The following is an 18850-nucleotide window of genomic DNA, read 5'->3' as shown; positions in this document are numbered from 1 at the left end:
AGTGGAGGAGTGAGTTAGAGGTATATGCTGAAACGGAGGACGTTTACAGCAGAACCTGAATCGGCAGAACGACTCCTAAACACCTATGAGAAATCAACTTGGAGTTTTTGGCTCCCGTTGAGGTTACATTGAATACCATCTGGAAGGCGCTTCGGGACCTAACGGTGGCAGTAAATAATTTTGTTTCAGATATAATTTTATTAGAGAGTTACATGGACAATTCAACTGAACCCTTTGAGAGTAAAAAATTGATATAACAAATGATTCTACATGAGCAAGAAGTGGTTATGATTTTGAAAATGATAATAGACCAGAAATTTTGAATAATAAAATGAATATTATTATAGATGATTAATATTGAGATTATTGTTTTTCCCAGCGTTCCAGGTATGACTCCTAAAGTTTTCCTCAGAAATATTTCCTCAAATTATTACTTTAAAAAGAGTGAAGCCTTTGAAAACTGGGATTACTTTAATCAGTGGGATTTGAATTAGAGACTTAAGTATATGTATTGTTAAATAACTTCTGGTTTTTAAAAGAGAAAGAATGTAATCAGATGTATTATTTCTAACTACCATCGATACCCCAAAACTAACTCTACCAATTTCGGAAAACCTGAAAATTCTTGGAGTCACCATCGACCGGCACCTAATGTCGCGGCTCTGATGTCACTCCGGTATTGGTGAGCTCTCGAGTCTTCCCGAGCCCCACTAGGGCCAGGAAATCACCGAGCACCCCGAATCTTCACCCGCGGCGACCGCCGTTCACCGAGGGTTGAGCCCTCAGCTGCGGGCGGCCAGCAGGACTGCTGGAACCGCGGGGTGACGGCTGGCCTGGCTGGATGTGGGTACAGAGTCCTTGGTGAGCGTGGCTTAGCCGGGCGGCTAGCTGAGCACGGGGAACGGACACAGTCTTTATTGGCAATAGCCAGCAGGATGGCTAGCTGGCACGAGGAACAAACACAGTCGTCACTGGAAATAGCTAGCAGGACGGCTAGCTGGTACGAGGAACAAACACAGTCTTTACTGGAAATAGCTAGCAGGACGGCTAGCTGGCACGAGGAACAAACACAGGCTTGGAATGTGACTTCAAACAACAAAACGGAAGCACTGGACCCCTTCCGTGTTCCCGTTTAAATCCCCCGCTCGTCCTGGCTGGGGAACCGCTGGAACCAATCCTCTTCGCCCAGGCCGGCAGCGGGAGCCCGGATTGGTCCTCCCGTCCGATGGGCGGAGTTCCTACGCGGATGCGCCAATCCGGCGCAAGTGGGCGGAGCCTCCTCGCTGGTCCCGCTGTAGCGAGGAGGACGACGACGCCGGCGCCGCCATCTTGGCCGGCGGATCTCCTTCTCCGAGGCCGGCGCTTGTTCTTCTGGATCGCCGGCCTCAGAGCAGCCTGCAGTCGCGGCGATCCCCGTGGCAGCCTTCCCCCGCTGCCCCACATCCCACGGGCGCCCCAGCCTCGCGCTTCGGCCCGCGGACCGCCAGGTAAGGGCCCGGAACGGGACAGTATCTTCCCCGGATGACCCCTTCTCCCGGGGCCCGGGTTTGGACGGATATCGGGCGTGGAAGGCTTTGACCAATTCTGGGGCATGAACATTAGCCACGGGTTCCCAGGAATTGTCTTCGGGGCCAAAAGATTTCCATGATAACAAATAATGCAGTCTTCCCCGCCGCCACTTTGAGTCGAGAATTTCTCCTACCTCGTACTCCGGGTCCGGGGCCACCTGGAGATCTTCTTCTTGGGCCGGGGGCGGGTGCCACCCGGACCCCCGGAACCGCTTCAATAACGAGATATGGAAGGCGTTATGCACTCGTAGGGTGCCGGGTAACCGCAACCGATACGTTACTGGCCCAATTCGTTCTTGGATTGCATATGGTCCCGCATATCGAGGTCCCAATCTTCGGGAAGAACCTCGGAATCTCAGATGTTTCGTGCTTAGCCACACCTTCTGTCCTGGTTGGAGCACGGGAGCGGGCCGCCGATGGCGGTCAGCAAAGATCTTGTCCTTAGTCGCGGTCTTCTGTAATTGTTCCCTAGCCATCTTCCAGACCTCTTGTAGGTCGGCCACGACTTGGTCCCCCGCCGGGGTTATGGCGGTAGCCGGGAACGGCCCTGGAAGCCGAGGATGTCGTCCATATACCAGGAAGAACGGGGACTGCCCTGAGGACGAGTGGTCACTTTGGTTATAGGCGAACTCGGCCCAGGGAAGTAGAGAAACCCAGTTATCTTGTCGTTGGTTGACAAAAGCTCGTAAGAATCCTTTCAAGGTTTGATTAATCCTCTCAACCATGCCGTTGGTTTGAGGATGGTAAGCGGATGAAAAATGGTTCTCCACCCCCAAGGCCGTGCACAAAGTTCTCCAGAAGCGGGAGGTAAATTGGGGTCCTCGGTCACTGATGATCCGAGTGGGTAGTCCATGTAGTCGAAAAATGTGGTGAATGAAGGCTTGAGCTAGAGAGGCGGCCGACGGGAGGTTCGCGAATGGAACAAAGTGAGCCATTTTAGAGAACCGATCTATCACAACCCAGATCACGGTATGACCCTGGGAGCGAGGTAAGTCAGTGATAAAGTCCATGGATATCTCCGACCAGGGACTGGTCGGCACGGGCAGTGGCTGTAGGTCTCCCACGGGGGGTCCTCCTACTGGCTTGGTTCGGGCACATACCGGGCACGAGGTAACAAACTGGAGGATGTCTCGTCTCATCTGTGGCCATCGATAATGTTGTGTGATGAATCGGAGTGTCTTTTGGTACCCGAAGTGCCCGGCCCATCTAGACGAGTGCCCCCATTGCAGAACCTCTTTCCGATCGGCGGCCGCCACGAATTTCTGGATCGGTGCAACCTCCCCTGTGGCCGCACTGAGACAAGCGGGGTCTAACATCGGATGAGTCTCCTTAGTCTCTTCTGGTACCTCGAAGGCCCGGGAGAGCGCATCTGCCGGGGTATTCTGGGAGGCCGCCCGGAACACTAATTGAAAATGAAACCTGGCAAAGAATAATGACCACCGAGCCTGTCGGGGATTCAACCGTTGAGCCTCTTGGAGGTATAGGAGGTTCTTATGATCCGTGATGACCGTGAATCGGTGTTCCGCTCCTTCCAGCAAGTGTCTCCACTCCTGCAGTGCTAGTTTCAAAGCCAAGAGTTCTCTATCCCCTACCGTATAATTCCGCTCGGCTGGGGAGAATTTACGTGAAAAGAAGGAGCACGGTTGGCGCCGGCCTTCGGGGTTGATTTGAGAAATGACCGCCCCGGCCCCTAGGGCGGACGCGTCCACCTCTACAAGGAAAGGTTTCTCAGGTTCGGGGGTCAACAGAATGGACGCGGACTCAAAAGCCTCTTTTACCCGATGAAAAGCCGCTTGCGCCTCGGGCGGCCAATCCCTGACCCTCGCGTTCTTGTGGGTGAGCGCCGTCAACGGGGTGGTCAACCGGGAGTACTGGGGAATAAATTGGCGATAGTAATTGGCGAAGCCCAGGAATCGTTGTAAGGCCTTCAGGCCCTTCGGTTGAGGCCACTCTCGAATGGCTTGGAGCTTGTCTGGCTCCATCTGTAACCCCCCTGGAAGCAGGATATGCCCTAAAAAGGGTAAGGATCGCTGATGGAAAGCGCACTTACTCAGCTTAGCAAATAGATGGGCTTGACGTAGGCGGTGCAGTACTGCACGAACATGGCCCGGATGCTCCAGGGGGTCCTTAGAGTAAACTAGGATGTCGTCCAGATATACAATCACCGTGGAATTTAGCAAATCCTCTAATACACAATTGATAAGGCGTTGAAACACCGCAGGGGCATTGCAGAGACCGAACGGCATCACCCGATATTCAAAATGTCCCTCGTGGGTGTTGAAAGCCGTTTTCCATTCGTCCCCGGACCGGATTCGTACTAGATTGTAGGCCCCCCGCAAATCTAACTTTGTGAAGATCTGAGCTCCTTGCAGTCTGTCCAAGAGCTCGGGAATGAGCGGCAGCGGGAACCGATCCTTCACGGTGATGGCATTTAATCCCCGATAGTCAATGCAAGGTCTCAGCGACCCATCCTTCTTGGTAACGAAAAAGAACCCTGCCCCGGCTGGGGATGTAGACGGCTGAATGAACCCTTTCCGTAGGTTCTCATGGATGTATTCTCGCATTGCCTTGAACTCTCCTCGGGACAGTTTGTACAGTCGGCCCCGTGGGGGTACCGTATCCGTCTTCAAATTGATAGCACAGTCAAAAGACCTATGCGGTGGTAGTACCTCCGCCTCCTTGGGATTAAACACATCTGCAAAGTCTCTATAATCTATAGGCAAGGAGCCCAGTTCACCCGGTCCCTCCTCGGGCAACGTATTTAAGGCCGGACAGCTGCCAGCCCGACCCTTACAACAGGTCTCTTGACAGGAATTACCCCACGCTTGAATTCTTCCCCCGGCCCAGTCGATAACCGGGTTGTGGTATCGTAACCATGGCAGTCCCAGAACCACAGGGTGGATGGTCCGGGATAATACTAAGAATTCGGCTTCCTCCCGATGGTTCTCCCCCACTTGCAGTCCCAACATTGGAGTAATCTCAGTGACCGGCTGGGGAAGGGTAGTTCCTTGGATGGAGGTTATCCGCAGCATCGGCCTCCGGGGGAGCGTGGGCCAGCCCATTTGCTGCAGCAGTTCGAGCCCAATAAAATTGCCCCCTGACCCCGAGTCCACCAGGGCTCGGGTCTGAACCGTGGCTTCCTGCCACCGTAAGGTCACCGGTAGGATGATCAGGGTGTCTGGTAGGGGAGCGGAGTGCCCCAAGAACCCTCCCCTCAGGGTGCCTTGGGGAGCGCATTTCCCAGCCGGATGGAACAAGTCCGGAGGAAATGCCCAGCCTTCCCACAATAGAAGCACAGTCCGTTTGACTGTCGTTGCTGTCTTTCGGCGGGAGTCAACCGTTGCCGGCCCATCACCATCGGCTCCTCCCCGGGCTCCGTAGTGTCCCGGTTCCCCTGGCGAGAGGACGGCCCTTTGCTCGTCCGGGAGGTCCCTCGTGCCCACTTCTGCCGCTCCGCCCGGGCTCTGGCTCGCTCCTGGAATCGGGTGTCCACCCGTATACAGAGTGATATGAGGGCATCCAATTGTCCGGGAATCTCCCGTCCCGCCAATTCATCCTTGATTCGTTCTTGTAATCCCTCCATAAAAATGGCCATCAAGGACTCCGGATTCCAACGCAGCTCCGTGGCTAAGGTACGGAACCGGATGGCATAATTGGCCACCGTACCTTCTCCCTGATGAATCCGGAGCAGTTCCGATGCCACGGAGGAAGGTCTTCCCGGAAGGTCGAACACCATCCGGAACCGGCGCTGAAATTCGCTATAATCATCCAAAATGGGGTCATGTTGTTCGTTCAGGGGGGCCACCCAGTCCTGGGCTTTTCCTTCACAAAGGCCCATAATGTAGCCCACCTTACTTTGGTCCGAAGAAAAGGCCTCCGGTTGCATCCGGAAGGCCAGGTTACACTGGTTGAGGAACCCCCGACAACCTCCCGGGGTCCCATCGTATTGTGCTGGTTCAGGGAACCGAGGTCCCACGCGGAACCCTCCCATACGGGGAGCCGCTGCGACCCCTTGGACCGCAGCGGCCTGGTTCTGTACCTGAAGCGTGGAGAGCTGAGAACATACATTCTGGAGCGCCCCAGACAGGGCATTGAGCTGTTCCTGTTGCTGCTGGAGAACCTTGGCCAGGTCCCGTATATCAGGTTGCGTCGGCGAGCTCATGGCTTCCGTTTTCTGTCGCGGCTCTGATGTCACTCCGGTATTGGTGAGCTCTCGAGTCTTCCCGAGCCCCACTAGGGCCAGGAAATCACCGAGCACCCCGAATCTTCACCCGCGGCGACCGCCGTTCACCGAGGGTTGAGCCCTCAGCTGCGGGCGGCCAGCAGGACTGCTGGAACCGCGGGGTGACGGCTGGCCTGGCTGGATGTGGGTACAGAGTCCTTGGTGAGCGTGGCTTAGCCGGGCGGCTAGCTGAGCACGGGGAACGGACACAGTCTTTATTGGCAATAGCCAGCAGGATGGCTAGCTGGCACGAGGAACAAACACAGTCGTCACTGGAAATAGCTAGCAGGACGGCTAGCTGGCACGAGGAACAAACACAGTCTTTACTGGAAATAGCTAGCAGGACGGCTAGCTGGCACGAGGAACAAACACAGTCTTTACTGGAAATAGCTAGCAGGACGGCTAGCTGGCACGAGGAACAAACACAGTCTTTACTGGAAATAGCTAGCAGGACGGCTAGCTGGCACGAGGAACAAACACAGGCTTGGAATGTGGCTTCAAACAACAAAACGGAAGCACTGGACCCCTTCCGTGTTCCCGTTTAAATCCCCCGCTCGTCCTGGCTGGGGAACCGCTGGAACCAATCCTCTTCGCCCAGGCCGGCAGCGGGAGCCCGGATTGGTCCTCCCGTCCGATGGGCGGAGTTCCTACGCGGATGCGCCAATCCGGCGCAAGTGGGCGGAGCCTCCTCGCTGGTCCCGCTGTAGCGAGGAGGACGACGACGCCGGCGCCGCCATCTTGGCCGGCGGATCTCCTTCTCCGAGGCCGGCGCTTGTTCTTCTGGATCGCCGGCCTCGGAGCAGCCTGCAGTCGCGGCGATCCCCGTGGCAGCCTTCCCCCGCTGCCCCACATCCCACGGGCGCCCCAGCCTCGCGCTTCGGCCCGCGGACCGCCAGGTAAGGGCCCGGAACGGGACACCTAACACTTGAGAACCACGAGAAAATCACGACCAAAAAGATGTTCCATTCAATGTGGAAGTTAAAAAGAGTAAAACCATTCTTCCCAAGAACCATCTTCCGGAATCTGGTACAATCATTAGTACTCAGTCACCTAGACTACTGCAACTCACTATACACTGGCTGCAAAGAGCACATACTCAAAAAACTCCAAACAGCCCAGAACACAGCAGCAAGACTCATATTTGGAAAACCAAAATACGAAAGTGCAAAATCCTTACGAGAAAAACTACACTGGTTACCACTCAAAGAACGCATCATGTTTAAAGTATGTACCTTAGTACATAAAATCATCCACGGCGAAGCCCCAGCTTACATGTCTGACCTGATTGACCTACCACCCAGGAATGCCAAAAGATAATCTCGCACATTCCTCAATCTTCACTTCCCAAATTGCAAAGGCCTAAAATATAAACTAATGCACGCATCAACCTTTTCCTATATGAGTACGCAATTCTGGAACGCATTGCCACGTAACCTAAAAGCGACCTATGAACTGACCAACTTCCGAAAACTGCTGAAGACACATCTTTTCGACAAGACATACCACAATGACTAAAACATATGAAAAACCCACATATATCTAGTAAGCATTGTTAACATGCCCCATATCATATCTTCATCATACTTTCCATTACCCAATATACTTCTGTTACACTAATATTAACTCTCCTCTCATTTCCACTTTCCACTATATATTGTAAGCCACATTGAGCCTGCAAAGAGGTGGAATAATGTGGGATACAAATGCAATAAATAAAATAAAAATAAATAAAACTAATATTGGACAATAAGTATGTTTTCAATGAAATGATTTGACTATGCACCGTATTGGCCTTGAAGATGCCAACCAGATGATCAATGTGGAATAATGAATTAGACGAGTAATATCTGGGGATAATCAGGTTAATACTATGGGGGTTTTTTCTGTTTACTGTTTAATTGATCTCCTTATCTTGTTTCACTCTCCCTATTTAGTGGTCTAAGGAAGAGAATAGAATTACCTGACTGAAATAATTCCTACATATTACTTTCTCTGTATTTCCAGCAAGTTGCTTTATCGCTTGTAAAACTTTAAATGGTTATAAATAAAAAAATTAAAAAAAAAGATTTTACTAAGAACCATACTAAATTGCATAAATGGAACAAAAAACAACCTGATTTTTGTTGGCCGGTGCACGGATCTTTTCATACGCCCACTTTAAAAGCATTAATTGATTATAATGAAAAACATAAGAAGGGCAAATCTCGTGTCAAACACCACCAAGGTCAAAATTGTTCTCATCTTGATGAGGGCGAAAAAGACCACAATTTTGTTTTTTATATGAATGGCAGAGATGGACCTAGTCCATCCCGCCACCATAATATTCAGTGCTAGCAATGTAACAACTTTGGACATTTTGCCTCTGAATACAGAGATACATGGGTTTTGGTTGGTAAATTCCCACGTCTTCCACCTGAAGCTATGGCTTCGCCAGCGCCTCCATCATATGATAGCCCACCTAAAGGTCATTTTAATGGGAGACAGAGAGGCTTTGGTTTCTCTGGCCACGGCAGAGCTGGACAACCTAGTTCATCTCGCCGACCCAATATTCAATGTTGGTAATGCAATAATATTGGTCATTATGCTTCGGAATGTAGGAGCGGCCCCCAGACACGAGGGAGTTCCCATAATAATTATTTTCAGCCCCGTACAGTTTAGTTTTGGCCAATGCCCCTATGAAATTACTAAAAAAAATTAAAGTTATCCAATGAACATGTTACCAAAATGGGTTTTAATGGGGTCCCTACTTGAGGTTGTTAAAATTCATTTCTCTGGCTAAGAAGTCATAGTTCTTTTATTGTCTGCCGCACTGTGCCCCGTAAATTTACTAGGCAGAGCCTTATTGACACAATTTAACTTTTTAATTAATTTTGACATCCCAGAGCCAACTCAGAATAACTGTTTGATATTTGCTGTAATAAATCTTGTTAAATATATTTTTATGTAGTTTGACTTCTGTTCAAATCTTCATTTTTTCCTGTTCGATTTCATGGCCCTAACACACTGTAACCAGGCATATGTTTAATTCTAGTTGTAAGCAGCATCTTTCTTTTAAATACCTTTTTTATTTTTCTTCTGCGAGAATAGATGAATTGTTTCTTTTGTTTGGAATGAATGGTTTGTGTCTCTGTCATGTTTACTTAGCAACATTCCTTTGTAAATAATTTTGTCTTCAGTTAAATGATAAACTGGTTTTCCCAGTCTGGCTATCTCTTTGTGTGAGCTCTGAAATCCAGAACTACTGATAAGGATTAAATTTCTAGATAACAATTTTGTTTTTCTGCTACGAATTTTACAATTTTATTTTCAGGATATTTAACCTATTAGAACTATTTGGTCTACATTTCATTATAAAAATTTATGGTATTTTCCCCCTGCTTCTTTTGAGAAACTATAATCAAACACATGTACATGTGTGTCCTAAAAAAAATGACATAGCTAGACCAGTGGAATATAAAGAAATATTTTCTTTTTAATTACTTCAATACACTCCACCAAGATTTCTGATCAGCTGCAGAGATACGGAATCTCAATGGAGCATTTAAACAGTACTATTGTACATTTTTTTTCCTTCCTTCTGGAGTAGCTATCTCATATACTTCTAGCCCTAGGACATTGTTTTGGTAATTTCTCATGCATACTTGTGAATAACACCATGTTTGTTTGAAGGATGTGCCCAGTACTGCATTTCAATAGCATGATCTAATTTGCAACCTTTTATCTATCTGTCTTGCCTTTTCCAAGAAAACGCCAGACAGAAGGGGGAATGGTAGCAAACGTATTAGTTATAGCTAAAATGTAATGTTTTCACATTCCGTACAGAATTACGGTCTCTTTTTCCTTAAGAATACACTTTATGTGAATCTTTGTAAAGGTCAGTCAAGGATACAGCTTTTTGTCTGCCTCATCAGGACTTTTCTTAAAGTTGATTTTTCTTAGATTGGTTTCAAAACCTAACATTCACTTTTGGATTCTGATTTACAAGGATAAATTTTACATTAACTGTGAGATTTACTGTAAGGTTCCTGCAAGTGAGATTCATCAACACAGGATTTGCAACAGTCCTGCTGAAATTTTTGTTTTGCTAATAATGCAAGGTAACATTTGTATCCTGTTTTACTTAATGTGTTTTAGTTCATTAATATCTGTGTTACTTTACCTCAGGTAGCTGAGATTCTAGAGAAACTACCTCACAGGAAAAGTGAATCTAGATGGAATGTTTAGATTAAGAAGTTATTTTATGTGCCTTGAAAGAAAATGTTTTGTACTGCCCCAGAAAATTGATTTAATTACTTTCTCTTTCACCATATTATTTCAGAAAAGAGGGATGCTTTAAAATAACATATATACAATTTTTGATGGTAATTATAAACAGCTGTTATGTTAAACTATTTTCCTCTTTTTTTTCTGTATTTTTATTTTTCCCTAATTTGTTTTTCTATTAATGACATGTGCCTGTCTAATGATTTTAAAGCAGATGCTTATTTGTAGCAGACCTGATTACCCAGAAAACCGCAATGGTAAAGATTTAAAATTATGTTTTGAATTGAATGGAGAAACCTTGTGAAGAAGTTGGAAGCAATTTCCCAATCAGTTTTGGAAAATTTTAGGTAGAAAGTTACAGAAATGTTTAAACAAATGAGAAGGTCTATTTGTAATGAGCTAAAAATAGGCAAGTTATGTGAACTGTTTAACGGTACATACTGTGAATAGTCACATGGAAGGAGGGCATGATGGTATAAGCATGTATAGAAAAGATATTGTAAGTTAGCTAGAAAGAATGAGAAATGTATATATATGTGGAAGTCTTTGAACAGGGATATGTATATGAATTATGATATATTCTTTTAGTTAAGACCAGAATAGCAAATTGATTTTATTCTAAATTAACTATAACCAGAATTGCATAAAGTATAAAACCTGAAAACAGCATTGAGCTAATGGCATTTTGTTACGGAACTGGGCAGACATTAAGTACATTGATCTGTTTAATTGTTTTATTGTTTTCATTCAAAGCACCCTTATTTACTCTAAAGTTGACACCTTTCAGAAGCATCATGTTATCCTGTTTACAAATATCAGCCTGACCAGCTGGTATAAAAGAAGAATTTCACCCATAAAACGTGGCAAGACCCAATCTATACAGGACTGTATAGTATCCAAACAGTGACACCTACAGCTGCATTGCTGGAAGGAGACGTTTACTTGGACTCATTTGTGTGATTTAAAGACCTACTCCATTTATTGGGTGAATTGTTAAACCCCAGCATTTAAACTGTTGGTTTGACTTGACGGAATATTACTCTTTTTTTGTATAATCTTTAATTAATTAAGTTACATTTTGAGTTATGATGATTTCTTTCTTTGGTTCTCTTCTTCTGACCCTTAATCCTTTCTGCTTACTAGGTGTAAACTCATATGTTAATCCCTTTATTCAGTTAACATAATCAGCTTTAATATTACTAAAGCAACTGATTGTTTCATGTTTGATAATGCTTCTGTTCACATAAGAATTTTATTATATCCTACATATGCCTTGAACTCTGCAAAGAATAAAATCTGAGAACACCCTTAAGTTAATGACATGTTACTAATGAATTGGACAAGTATTATATGGACTATTTAACTTGCTAGAAATCATGAGATGCTCTAAGTGGAAGTCTTCTGGATGCAACATGATGCCTGTCCGTGTGAGCCTCCCAACAGTATACAGACTGCTGTTTCACAATACCAGAACCTACACTGACTTATAAATTTCTCTGATGCCAAGATTGTCTACTTATCAGATCAACAAAATTTTAAGTGACTTTGAATTACCTGATTTCTAACTGCTTACATTTTAAAACCACATTATGGACTTTTCCAAAGATTCTATTTTTCTTACTGAATTATCACCTTACATCACAAGCTGTTTTATGCACTGCTAATGTTAATTGCTTATACAATGTTCACCATGCTTCACCACATTGATAATCATTATTGCTGTATTTGTACTTCTTGGCTGCTGTATAACATCCTGCAGGGCCGGTCTTAGCAAGTGCGGGGCCCTGTGCAGACCAATTTGGTGGGGCCCCATCCTAGCCCCGCCCCCACCCTAGCCCCGCCCCCACCCCAGCTCCATTCCATTGATTATTAAATTTTTACAACATTTTTTATTTATGAAATTTCAAATAAAGACAAATGAAGCTAAATTTGTACAGAAAAACTGATTGAAATAATAAGCACAATGCTATCATGAACCCCCTCCCCCAGAAATTATTCAGTTCAAGTACACTACAATTAGTAGTTCCAATTCTCATAACCCTGTGGGGGTCAGAGGTGCGGACACACAATCTCTCCACTGCAAAACACTATACACAAACTTGTGCAAAAACACACTCATAACTTTACCAAACCATAACAGCACTAATTCCAAGGACAGGACGAGCTACAACCTTATGCGTCGAAAGGCAGCACTATAATTACACCAGGCTCTAAAACACCATTACACTACCTCGTGAAAAAAACAAAACAAAAAGGGCTGCAAATATTACACGCTAGCAGGATACTGCACCTTGATGTAGAATCATGAGCACAGGTCAGCACCCCAGCACAGGTCAAAAAGGGCAGAGGCTGGCAATCCGGTGCAACTCTGGAATCTATCAGAGATTGAGAAGCCTGTAATTTATTAAAGAACATGAGCCTATGTAAACTCAGAAATTTATGATCTATTATGATACTCTTATGGGCAAGCTGGCATGGGAAAGGTGCAATTATGGATGGACAGAAGAATGTGAGTTAGCAACTTAAGGGAAAATAGATTGTGAGAATGGAATGATCTCTGAGGAAGATAAGTGCTGAAGTAATGTGAAGCATTGCTTAACACAAAAGGTATATAAACAACTGAACCAGAGCATTACGTTGGAGATACAGTGGCAGACCACATGTTTGTGTCCCCTGTTCTCCACATGAGAAACTAGGATTTGTAATTGTAACTTTCTCTTGGTAAGTAATTAAAGAATTGCTTTTCTCATACATGTGCCCTTCCTAGTCTTTTATCTCTCTAAATTGCGGGTGGCTGGTGAGCAATAATTTGGGGAGGTGGTAAAAAGACTAGTAATATAAAACATGCTGAAGTCCAAGTAGATTACATCTAGCGCACGTCTTTCATCCAGTTCTTTGGTCACCCATTATTTTTCCTACCACCGACGTGAGACTTACCAGTCTGTGGTTTCCCACTTCTTTCCTGTCTCCGCTTTTGTGAAGAGGGACCACATCTGCTCGTCTCCAGTCCCGCATAATTAAACTCTGATAAATTGTGGCTTATGGTGGCGGGTACGGGCAGCCCATTGAACTGATCTGCACAGGGCCCTGCAATTGCCAAGACTGGCCCTGCATGGATCCAGAGTCAGCTGCAGTTCTACTTTTGTTCCATGCTTGTACTCCAGTGTCTCCAAAGGATTTTTTAAAGTTATCCAGGTCAGTTTGTGTGCTCATTCCTACTAGTTTTGTTCTTCTTGTTTTTTTTGAGGGAATGTTTTGATTGTTCCTGTTTATCCTGTTTAGAAGGAATGGATCTATGGAATCTTAGCGGAGATTGGGTGGCAATGCCGGTATTTGGAGAGTAAAACTGGTGCAGGGCGGACTTCTACGGTCTGTGCCCTGATCGTGACTGAATAGATATGGATGGGCTGGAGTGTAAATTTTAAGGGGCTTCGACGTTAGCTTCAGAACCTTTAGTACAGGAACAGTGCTGGGTGGACTTTTACGGTCTGTGCCGTGAGAAAGGCAGGGACAAATCAAACTCAGATATACATATAAAGTATTACATACCATGTAAAATGAGTATCTGTTGGGCAGACTGGATGGACCTTTCAGGTCTTTATCTGCTGTCATTTACTATGTTACTATATGTAGCATATTATTTATTTATTTACACTTTGCGCACACCTTTTCAGTAGTAGCTCGAGGTGAGTTATATTCAGATACACCAGGCATTTCTCTGTCCCTGGAGGGCTCACAATCTAATTTTGTACCTGAGGCAATGGAGGGTTATTGGACATGCCCTTGAACATGAGAAGTAACAAAGATTTGAAACAGCCACCTCTGGATGTCAAGACCAGTGTTCTAACCACTAGGCTATTCCTCCTTTATGCCATGCCTTGTATTGTTACTTGAATATTTTTACAGCTGTAATTGTCTGTTACCTATATTTGACTTAGTTTTGCTTTACAGCTTGAGTGAATTTCTTGCCAATAAATAAACCCTAATAAATAAACAGGTCTCTTTTTTGCCTACTTCCATGACGGTGATAACCCAACCTCTTTGCTTCCTTCATTGACCTGTGGAAATATTGCAGCAGGGGATGAAAGGCTGTAAGGAAAAGCCCACAGGTCAATCATCAGAAGCAAACACAGGTGCTAGAGGCTGCTCCTGCCTCATGATCAGAGCCGGCGAGCGCATGAAACGTGTTCACTTGCTCTGACTGCAAGTAGAATGCAAATGCATGCTAAACAAGGCATCAACTATTCCTCCCTAATGCGCAGTGGGCAGTGCACCAAACAAGGGCGCTGCTACCCCTGCAAACCCTACACCAGCTTGGCACTGACATTAGGGTTTGCAGAGCATTGGGGAGGAATGGGGAGCCCTGTCCAGCATGCATCTGCATACTAGCAGGCTTCCCCAACCAACCCCAGACAGAAAGATCTGATGGCCCCTCCCCCTCCTCCCCTAGATGGAAGACACAACCTGACCTTCCTCTGCCCCCCCCCCACCCCCCCCGGATAGAAGACCCCCAATCCTCCAACAGAAGAGAGGGCTGGAGGTCCTGTTGACCTCAAGCCTCCCCAGTGGTCTAGCACCCCCCAAATCCCTCCATACCTTGAAATGACAGAGGAAGGAGTAACACTCTAGCGCCGCCTCCAAAATGGCAGCACCCTGCCCTGCCCAATGCATCCTGGGATGTGCTGAACGGGACTTCCCTACCATATAAGGGAGAAACTCTCTTATAGGGTAGGGAAATCCACTCAGTGTATCCCAATATGCACTGGGCAGGGTGTCGCCATTTAGGAGGCAGTGCTGCAAGGAAAGAGGCTACTCCTTCCTCTGTCATTTCAAGGTACAGGGAGGATTTGGGGGTGCTAGACCACCAGCCCTCTTCTGTTGGGGGGTTGGGATGGGTATGCAAGACCACTAGGGTGGAGGGATGGAAGTTAGTGACCTGTACTATGATTGGTAAAAGTTGGAGGTCATGGCTTACGGCACTGGCTTCTCTATTGGGGGGGGGGGGGGGATAAACCTCAATATGAGCTCCATGCAACTGATTTCTAATGGTCATTTATGTTATTTATTTAGATTTTTGCTCATACCTTTTCCAGTAGTAGCTCAAGGTGAGTTACATTCAGGCACACTGGATATTTCTCTGTCCCAGGAGGGCTCACAATCTAAGTTTGTACCTGAGGCAATGGAGGGTTAAGTGACTTGCCCACAATCACAAGGAGCAGCAGTGGGATTTGAACTGGCCACCTCTGGATTGCAAGACCAGTGCTCTAACCACTAGGCCACTCCTCCACTCCATTTGAAATCTTTTGAGTTATTATGTACAGAGTTTCAGCTACAATGATCAGATTTTTATCTGTATTTGTGTATTAGTCACTGTTTATCCTCTGGGTAGTGCAACAACGTCACAGCCTGGAAGATGCATCCATATGAAGACTTATGGTCCCAGCTTGGTCTTACCAGGGGTCTGATATCTGTGTTTTTTTAAAATAAAAGGATTATATGGATTTAAAAGGCTTCATTTATGGATAGTTGGTCAACAGAACTATCCGTCACCTTTATTTACCAAAAATGGCAACAGATAATGCGGAACACCAACTCTTATTCCATCTCGGCGCACATTAAGGAAAATGGCCTGAAATTACTGAAGCACTGATTTGTCATGCCTCTATAGTTGTGCTGCAGAGGCTTGAAGCCAGACCTGGTATGCTGGAGACAATGTAGTTTCAGAGGAACTTTACTACATATGTGGGCATTGGAGCCGACTCTGTGGGTGCTGTGGGTGCTTGAGCACCCCCAATATTGGAAAAATTCCTTGTATGTGTCCAGGGAGGGATTATTTCCATTGGGCTTAGCACCCCCAATAATTTTGAAAAGTTGGCTCCTATGTATGTGGGGAGATTGCCCGGCTTCATCAAGGATCTGAAGTTATGTGCAAGGGGTGTGTGACACTATTTTAGGTGTGTATGTTGAATCAAGCAGGGAACTATGTCTTTTTAAAGTATTCCCTCCAGGGTTGGACTCTTGTACATGCAAGATCTTAAAGTGTGGAAGATATGCAGCTCGCTTTGTGATTGCAGCTGAATGGAAACCCTGTAACCCACTCTCAGCTATGAGATGGCGCCAAAGGTTAAAATTTGTTTTTGTAATGGAACAATTGATAGCTCTCGAGAGGAACCAAACTGACAAACTGGGCCCTTAGTGGGCCTTACTACAAAAGTATTTGGACTCCTCGTGACTTTGCATTAACTAGGGAAGGGAGAGGAGTGGGGTGCTGGGGTGGGTATTGTTATTGTAAAAAAATATCTAGTATTCATATTGATTACGTGGCTTTATGTTATCTGATTGGCTTACTCTCAATTTAAATGTAAATTAAAAAAGAACAAATCTTTCTTGACATGCTCCTCTTTGATCTAAACCTGTCAAACTGGTCCCCTAGTACATAACAGGGAAGGAGCCCCATAACTCTTAACTCTCCCTGCTCATCATCCAGCTTGGTCATCAATGATGAGAATCACAGATTTGTGTGGGGCTGGATGTGAGTGTTTCCATATGCAAGGCTGGCTGCTATATGATTTTTTTCTGGTTTGGGGTGGGGCGGGGCTCTCCCTTGCTCTTCCTGATGTTTTTTCACACCCCTGTCACTTTTCGCAATGCCACAGATCCAGTGTGATCCTGTTCCAGTTCCTTGCAGCTGATGGAGGTAGATTGATGCTTCACCCTGTACTAACTTCAACCATCCCCTTCATTCTCCTGGTTTGACCTTAAAGGGCCTCAATCTGATGACCCAACTGACACTACTAGAGTGCACAGTGCTATACAGATAGAGACAGTCCCTGCTCCAAACTGACAGCCTCATTGAGAGACACAAACAAGGTACTGCCCCTGCTCTGTGAGGGGGGGAGGGGATGGAAGGATCACACTGGGGCAATTTCTTCTCACTATCCCAGGGACACTGGGCTTGCTGCTAATGCCCCTTGAAAACAGATTGGTTTCACTTGCTCCTTAAATATATTTTTTTATATAGATGTGTCCCTGCTCACATCTTTTTCGGTAGTAGCTCAAGGCACACTAGGCATTTCTAAGCATATATAGCCCCCTCCCTACTTTTAAACTCCCTACTTACCTAGGCTACACCAGTTTCACAATTCCACAGAGCCATCCAGTCTATAAAACCACACTTCTAGAGACTAAAGTCACCTTTGCAGTCCAGGAGCAGACTTGCATTCTATAGATTTTTTTTTTTTTCAAATCTGCAGTTCTAAACCATTGTCTAAGCTGTCGTCTCCTACTTGGGAATAAATTTGGTTAAAATGACTAATCTGAAGGAATACTACAGTTCTAGGGAGATGCAGCAAGCTCCAGCATAAATGGCATGACCACATTTCAGGAGCAGGGACTTCTCAAAGTGGGGAGGGGAGAGAAGTACCTAGTCCGAGAGCCTGTCTGGAGGATGGGGGCCCTCAATACCAGCTAGCAGTCAAGGCAGTAGATCTGGGTACAAAAGAAGGGTCTGGTCAGTGGGAGAGCAACTTGGTGGGGCGCCTTCAGTCTGGCTTACCATAGGGCAATTCGAATGTAAGCCAGGCTGAAGGTGAGCCCAATTGGCCAGGCAGCCAGAGGGAATAAGGTTAGGGATATTTAAGGGGAACGCCTCTGGGATACAGGGCTTTTCCTGCTGTGTGAAGGTAGATTTCCCACCCTCCTTTTGTCTGTGTGGAGCTAGGACAGGGGATTCGGAGGCCATATGTCACAGAAGGCAGTAACCCGAGCTACAGGGTGGGGTCTCTGATTTTCTCTCTTTCTTCCTTATTGTTCTGACATTTAACAGTTGCTGGAATTGTTATCAGATCTCTGATGTCCACAGCTCATTCCAGCTAAACCTACACGAACTTGATACCAATAACATCGGCAGCCTCTGGACGACTCACTACCCCCACATCTGGAAGATTAACGCTTTAAGCACTCATAGGGGTCCTGCAGACTGTGAAAGCGGGCGCAAATAGTATCACACCTGAAAAAGAGATCCATGGCCCCAAAGAGTCCAAGAAGGCATTCTCTTAGATCGACCCAATTAAAGTCCCCCCAACCCACAAAGCATCCAAGTGGTGGGGTTTGGGATGCGGGCAGGGGAAATGGTTTTTAAGATAAACACAGGCAAAAGAGAGATGTTCCTAGTGTGAATTCTCTCCTACCTAATGAATCTCTCTCTAACCTGGAAATATACAATTAGGAAGCATCCCTACTTTCACCTCATTCAAGACAGGTGGCGGTGGAGGGTGGTCTTATCTACACCCCCACCCGAAAGTCTATCTGTGTAACTACAGTGCCAACTTATTCAGAGAAATAAAAAGCGGTCGCACAAGCACTAAGTTAGATCAATAAAAAGGTTTCATCTTCAGTCAGTTTGCTACCTCGTATGGACCAAGACAACAAGAGCCAGAAATACATGCAGAGAAAGAGACAGAACCGTGGCACTTACGTGTGAAGAATCACGATGTTGCTACTAGCCCTCCTGGAAGCAGCCGGGGTTTCTCGACTTCTAATCTTTGAGCTTACCAGACAGGAACTGGAGCACTAGCAGCACCACAAACCCCACAAAAGGCAACAGGTCGGGGTGGAGCCAAACATGCCCAGCGGTCCAAGGAGATTCCAGTTTGATAAAGGAAATGAAAATTCAGGGCTGATCTGCAGTGAGGTAACCGTGACTCTCCTCATTTTCTTCAGCATTCATTCCCAAAGATACGTTTCAGGAATGTGTCTTTGAAGGTTTCTCCCAGGCTCGGGGGGGGGGGGGGGGGAG

General features: G+C 46.2%; 1 protein-coding gene across 2 annotated transcripts in view; it reads right to left on the bottom strand.

Moving 5' to 3' along the window:
- B3GNT3 (UDP-GlcNAc:betaGal beta-1,3-N-acetylglucosaminyltransferase 3) overlaps positions 1-18600 on the bottom strand; it is a 35639-nt gene extending 17039 nt beyond the window's left edge. Inside the window, exon 1 of one of the 2 annotated variants that reach the window (XM_030218568.1) lies at positions 18530-18600. The gene's annotated coding sequence lies outside the window, so the exon portion shown is untranslated. Of the gene's footprint in view, positions 1-11690; positions 11704-18529 lie in introns of those variants that run through there. The other variant, XM_030218569.1, reaches the window with a different exon arrangement.
- Between the last annotated feature and the right edge of the window lie 250 nt (positions 18601-18850).

The sequence above is a fragment of the Microcaecilia unicolor genome, chromosome 11 (genome assembly GCF_901765095.1).
Source record: "Microcaecilia unicolor chromosome 11, aMicUni1.1, whole genome shotgun sequence".
Taxonomy (NCBI): Eukaryota; Metazoa; Chordata; class Amphibia; order Gymnophiona; family Siphonopidae; genus Microcaecilia; species Microcaecilia unicolor.
The sequence above is the reverse complement of the archived record's forward strand: the minus strand, read 5'-3'. Positions and strand labels throughout refer to the sequence as shown.